The 6616-nt window shown below is 38.1% G+C and overlaps 1 pseudogene; it reads right to left on the bottom strand.

Annotated features, from left to right (window-relative positions):
• Window positions 1-3530: 3530 nt before the first annotated feature.
• LOC123943249 lies at window positions 3531-4125 on the bottom strand (annotated as a pseudogene).
• Window positions 4126-6616: the final 2491 nt, after the last annotated feature.

Here is a 6616-nt window from a genome sequence, read left to right as displayed (position 1 = left end):
TACATATAATACATCATTAGTTTCTGATGTAGTGTTCAGTGATTTATTAGTTTCTTGCAATACCCAGTGCCCCTCATATCATGTGCCCTCCTTAATGCCCATCAATCAGTTACTTCATCCTGGCACCCACCTCCCCTTCCACATGGTTTGTTTCCCTCTCTGATTTATTTCCATTCAGTTTTCCTTCCCTTCCCCTTATGATTCTCTGCACTCTTTCTTATGGTCCACATATGAGTGAAACCATATGAAAATTGTCTTTCTCCAGTTGACTTATTTCACTTAGCATAAGCCCCTCAAATTCCACCCAACTAGTTGCAAATGGTAGGTATTCATCTTTTCTAATGGCTGAGTAATATCCCGTTGTATATATGAACTACATCTTCTTTATCCATCCATCTGTTGACAGACATCTCAGCTCCTTCCACAGTTTGGGTACTGTAGACATTGCTGCTATGAACATTGTGTTGCAGGGACCCCATCTTTGCACTACATGTGTATCTTTGGGGTAAATATCCAGTAGTGCAATGTTGGGCCATAGTACAGCTTTATTTTTAACTTCTTGAGGAAACTTCATAGTGTTTTCCAGAGTGACTGTACCAACTTGCATTCTCACCAACAGTATAAGAGAATTGCCCTTTCTCTGCATCCTTGCCAACATTTGTTGTTTCCTGTCTTGTTAATTTTCCCCATTCTGATTGGTGTAAAGTGCTATATCATTGTGGTTTTGATTTGTATTTCCCTAATGTCAAGTGATGTGCAGCATTTTTTCATGTGTCTATTGGCTATTTGGATGTTTTCATTGGAGAAGTGTCTGTTCATGTCTTTTGTCCATTTGTTGACTGCATTATTTTGTCTGTTTGTTTTTGTTTTTTTTTGTTGTTGTTTTTGGTGGGGTATTGAGTTTCAGAAATTCTTTATAGATCTTGGATACCCACCCTTTATCTGATATGCCATTTGTGAATATCTTCTCCCATTCCATAGTTTTGTTGATTTATTCTCCTATTTTAGTTTTGTTGACTGTTTCCTTTGCTGTGCAAAAGCTTTTTATCTTGATGAAGTCCCACAAGTTTATTTTTATTTTTGTTTCCCTTGCCTTTAGAGATATGTCTTGCAAGAATTTGCTGCAGCTGAGGTTGAAGAGGTTGCTGCCTCTGTTCTCTTCTAGGAGTTTGATGGATTTCTGTTTGCACTGAGATCTTTTATCCATTTTGAGTTTATCTTTGTGTGTGGTGTAAGAGAATGATTCAATTTCATTCTTTTGCCTGTGGCTGTCCAATTTTGCCAGCACCATTTTTTTGAAGAGACTGTCTTATTTCCATTGGATATTATTTCCTGCTTTGTTGAAGATTAGTTGAGCATTGGGTGGAGGGTCCATTTCTGGGCTCTCTATTCTATTCCATTGATCTATGTGTCTTTTTTGTGCCAATATCATGCTTTCTTGATGATCACAGCTTTGTAATTTAGCTTGAAGTCAGAAATTTTGATGCCACCAGCTTTGGTTTTCTTTTTCAACATTCCCCTGGATATTTGGGGTATTTTCTTGTTCCATAAAGATTTAGGATTTTTTGATCCAGCTCTGTGAAAGATATCAATGGTTTATTTATTTATTTATTTATTATTTGACAGAGAAAGCGAGAGAGCACAAGTCGGCAGAGCAGCAGGGAGAGAGGGAGAAGCAGGCTCCCCACTGAGCAGGGAGCCCGATTTGGGGCTCGATCCTAGGACCCTGGAATAATGACCTGAGCTGAAGGTGGACACCTAAAGACTGAGCCACCCAGGTGCCCCTATCAATGGTATTTTGATAGGGAATACATTGCATGTGTGAATTGTTCTGGGAAGTATAGACATTCTCATAATATTTTCTTTTTTTTTTTTTGTTTTTTTTTTTTAAGATTTTATTTATTTATTTGACAGATAGAGATCACAAGTAGGGAGAGAGGCAGGCAGAGAGAGAGAGAGAGGAGGAAGCAGGCTCCCTGCCAAGCAGAGAGCCCGATGCGGGGCTCGATCCCAGGACCCTGGGATCATGACCTGAGCGAAAGGCAGAGGCTTTAACCCACTGAGCCACCCAGGCGCCCCTCATAATATTTTCTATTCCAACCAATGAGCATAGAATATTTTTTCATCTCTTTGTGTCTTCCTCAATTTCTTTCATAAGCGTTCTCCACTTTTTAGAGTGCAGATGCTTTACGTCTTGGGTTAGGATTATTCCTAGTGTCTCACAGTTTTGAGTGCAATTTTAAATGGGATCAATTCCTTAATTACTCTTTCTTCAGTCATGTTGTTAGTGTACAGACATTGAACTGGTTTCTGTGCACTGACTTTGTGTCCTGTCACGTGCTAAATTCCTATATAAGTTCTAGAAATTTTGGCATAGAGTTTTTTGAGTTTTCCATATAAAATATCATGTTGTCTGCAAAGAGTGAGCATTTGACATCTTCTTTGCCAATTTAAATGCTTTTTATTTCTTTTTGTTGTCTGATTGCTGAGGCTAGAATTCTAGGATTCTAGTTATTATGTTGACCAACAGTGGTGAGAGTGGGCATCCCTTTTGTGTTCCTGACCTTAAGGGAAAAGCTCTCACCTTTTCCCCATTGAGAACGATGTTCACTGTGGTCTTTTCATAGGTGGCTATTATGTTATTGTGGTATGTTCCCTCTCTCCCAACACTTTGAAGAATTTTTCAAGAAGGGATGCTGTGTTTTGTCAAATGTTTTTTTCTGCATCAACTAAGAGGATCATATGATTCTTGCATTTTCTTTTGTTATTGTTATCTATCATGTTGATTGATTTGCTGATGTTGAATCACACTTGCATCTCAGGAATAAATCTCTTTTTATGGTGATGAATCCTTTTAATATATTGTTGGATCCTATTGGCTAGTATCTTGGTGAGAACTTTGGGATCCATGTTCATCAGGGATATTGCTCTTTAATTTTTCTTTTGGGTGAGATCTTTTTCTAGAGTCAAGGTATGCTGGCTTTATAGAACAGGTTTGGACATTTCCCCTCGATTTCTGTTTTTTGAAACAGCTTCAGAAGAACAGGTTTTATTTCTTCTTTAACTGTTTAGTAGAATTCCCCTGGGGAAGTCATCTGGCCCTGTCACTGTCACTTGTCTTTTGGAGGTTATTGATTACTGCTTCAATATCCTTGCTGCTTATTCATCTGTGCAGATTTTCTATATTGTCCTGTTTCAGTTTGGTGGTTTATGCATTTCCAGGAATGCATCCATTTCTTCCAGATTGCCTAAATTGTTGGCACATAGTTGCTCATAATATGTTCTTAAAATCATCTGCATTTCTTTTTTTATATGAGCAATCATCTGATTTATTAAAAAATGCAACAATATTTAAAATGGTATAAAATAACAATTTCAAAACAATACCAAAAAGTGAGTGTATTTAACCATACTCAGCTCATAACAGGAAAAAGGTAAGAAGAATAATTCATGCTATAGCATGTTGCTAATATGAATTGGCAACAGAAAAATTTGGTAAAGGAAGGCAGAGGAACTCTATCTTTTAAGAATTAGAACCTAGGGGCTCCTTAATCATTTGGCATCCACTCCATGTTGTACCTATGGTTAGAAATGTACATGATGGGAACTCCAGGGATCCTCCAGATCCTTCATTTAAGGTCTCAGTCAACTGTGGCCACAATGTAACACTTGTGCTGAGTTACTCTCTGCACTAAGCAGTCATCTGTATAGGTTCCTTTGTGTGTGCATGGTAATCATTCAAATCTTGGATCTTTGGCAATCCTTAGAGACACTCGATACTTCTGCCCCAGTTTCTCAGTTTCAGCCATTACACAGTCAGTTATACAAGGAATACACTTGGCATAAAGACAGTCCATCATTGACTGTACTAAGTCAAGTTTGGCTTTAATGGAAAAGTTGATAAAGTTGGTATAAACCAGGATGTGGTAAGGTGGGCCCAGCTGTGTGTTATATTGGACGAATAAGCAGGAAGGATGTTGGGGGACTTCTCTTTCCTTGAGTGCACTGGGGTCTTTCTTTTCTTTTTTTGATATTTTAATCTATCCTTTTCTTTAAGTTCTGATCTTGGAGACTAAGCATTCACTTCATAGTCAGATACTTCCTTGCTTTCTTTTGCTTCCCCATGTTCATGACACACTCTTGTTTCTTCCCTAAAATTGTCTGTATTTTTTTGGTGTTTGTTGTGATCTCTCCCCTTCCTTCATGATTTTATTAATTTTGGTCCTTTTTCTTCTCTTTTGAATAAGTCTGACCAGAGGTTTATCATCTTATTAATTCTTTTTTTTAGGATTTTATTTATTTGACAGAGAGAGAGAGTAGTCAGAGAGGCAGGCTAAGAGAGAGGAGGAAGCAGGCTACCCGCTGAGCAGAGAGCCTGATGTGGGGTGTCATCCCAGGACCTTGGGATCATGACCCGAGCCAAAGGCAGAGGCTTTAACACACTGAGCCACCCAGGTGCCCCTTGATCTTATTAATTCTTTCAAAGAACCAACTTCTAGTTTCATTGATCTGTTCTACTATTGAATTCTATTCTGTTCTACTATTGGATTCTATTCTACTTCTGCTATAGTCTTTATTATTTCTCTTCTCCTGCTTGGTTTAGGCTTTATTTGTTATTCTTTTTCCAGGTACTTTGGGTGTATGGTTTTCTGGTGTATTTGGTATTTTTCTAATTTTTTTTGAGAGAGGCTAATATTATAATGGACTTCCCTCCTTAGGACTGCCTTTGCTGAATCTTTGAGGTGTTAAAAAAAATGTGTTTTCAGGGGCACCTGGGTGGCTCAGTGGGTTAAGCCGCTGCCTTCGGCTCAGGTCATGATCTCAGGATCCTGGGATCAAGTCCCACATCGGGTTTTCTGCTCAGTGGCGAACATGCTTCCCTCTCTCTCTCTGCCTGCCTCTCTATCTACTTGTGGTCTCTCTCTGTCAAATAAATAAATAAAATCTTTAAAAAAATGTGTTTTCATTCTCATTAATTTCCATGAATTTTTAAAATTCTTTTAAAAATTTCCTGGTTGACTCATTCAATCCTTAGCTGGATGTTCATTAACTTCCACGTGTTTGAGTTCATTCCAAATTTCCTGTTGTTCTTGAGTTTGAGTTTCAAAGTATTATAGTCTGAAACTATGCAGGGAATAATTTCAAACTTTAGGTATTGGTTGAGATTTGATTTGTGACACAGTATGTGATATATTTTGTCAGGTGGTATCTCAATGTTGTTTTAATTTGAATCTCCCTGATGGCAAGTGATGATGAACATTTTATCATGTGTCTGATAGCCATTTGTATGTCTTCATTGGAGAAGTGTCTGTTCATATCTTCTGCCCATTTTTTGATATGATTATCTGTTTTGTGTGTGTTGAGTTTGAGAAGTTCTTTATAGATCCTGGATATCAACTTTTTGTCTGTACTGTCATTTGCAAATATCATCTCCCATTCTGTGGGTGGCCTTTCTGTTTTGTTGACTATTTCCTTTGCTGTGCAGAAGCTTTTGATCTTGATGAAGTCCCAAAAGTTCATTTTCGCTTTTGTTTCCCTGGACTTTGGAGACATATCTTGAAAGAAGTTGCTGTGGCTGATATTGAAGAGGTTACTGCCTATGTTCTCCTCTAGGATTCTGATAGATTCCCGTCTCACGTTGAGGTCTTTTATCCATTTCGAGTTTATCTTTGTGTACAGTGTAAGAGAATGGTCGAGTTTCATTCTTCTACATATCGCTGTCCAGTTTTCCAAGCACCATTTATTGAAGGGACTGTCTTTATTCCATTGTATATTTTTTCCTGTTTTGCCGAAGATTATTTGACCATAGAGTTGAGGGTCCATATCTGGGCTCTCCACTCTGTTCCACTGGTCTATGTGTCTGTTTTTATGCCAGTACCACGCTGTCTTGGTGATCACAGCTTTGTAGTAAAGCTTGAAATCGGGTAATGTGATGCCGCCAGTTTTGTTTTTGTTTTTCAACATTTCCTTAGCAATTCAGGGTCTCTTCTGATTCCATAGAAATTTTAGGACTATTTGCTCCAGCTCTTTGAAAAATACTGGTGGAATTTTGATTGGAATGGCATTAAAAGTATAGATTGCTCTAGGCAGTATAGACATTTTAACAATGTTTATTCTGCCAATCCAAGAGCATGGAACAGTCTTCCATCTTTTTGTGTCTTCTTCAATTTCTTTCATGAGTGTTCTGTAGTTCCTCGAGTACAGGTCCTTTACCTCTTTATAGTTAAAATGAGGAATTATGTTTCATGACAGACCCTCTTAAAAGCAGCTAGGACAAAGAAGCTCCTTGCATACAGAGGAAAGCCCATTAGAATAACGTCAGACCTTTCCACAGAGACCTGGAAAGCCAGGAAGGGCTGGCAAAATATATTCAGAGTACTAAATGAGAAGAACATGCAACCAAGAATACTCTATCCAGCAAGACTAACATTTAAAATGGATGGAGAGATAAAGGGTTTCCAAGACTGGCAAGGCTTAAAAGACTATGCAACCACCAAGCTGACACTGCAGGAAATATTAAGAGAGGTCCTATAAAAGAGAAAAAAATCCTAAGAATATCATTGAACAGAAATATAGAAACAATCTACAGACAGAAAGACTTCAAAGGTAACACGAT

This window comes from Meles meles, chromosome 6 (assembly GCF_922984935.1).
Source record: "Meles meles chromosome 6, mMelMel3.1 paternal haplotype, whole genome shotgun sequence".
Classification (NCBI taxonomy): domain Eukaryota; kingdom Metazoa; phylum Chordata; class Mammalia; order Carnivora; family Mustelidae; genus Meles; species Meles meles.
This window is presented reverse-complemented; position numbering and strand designations above follow the sequence as displayed.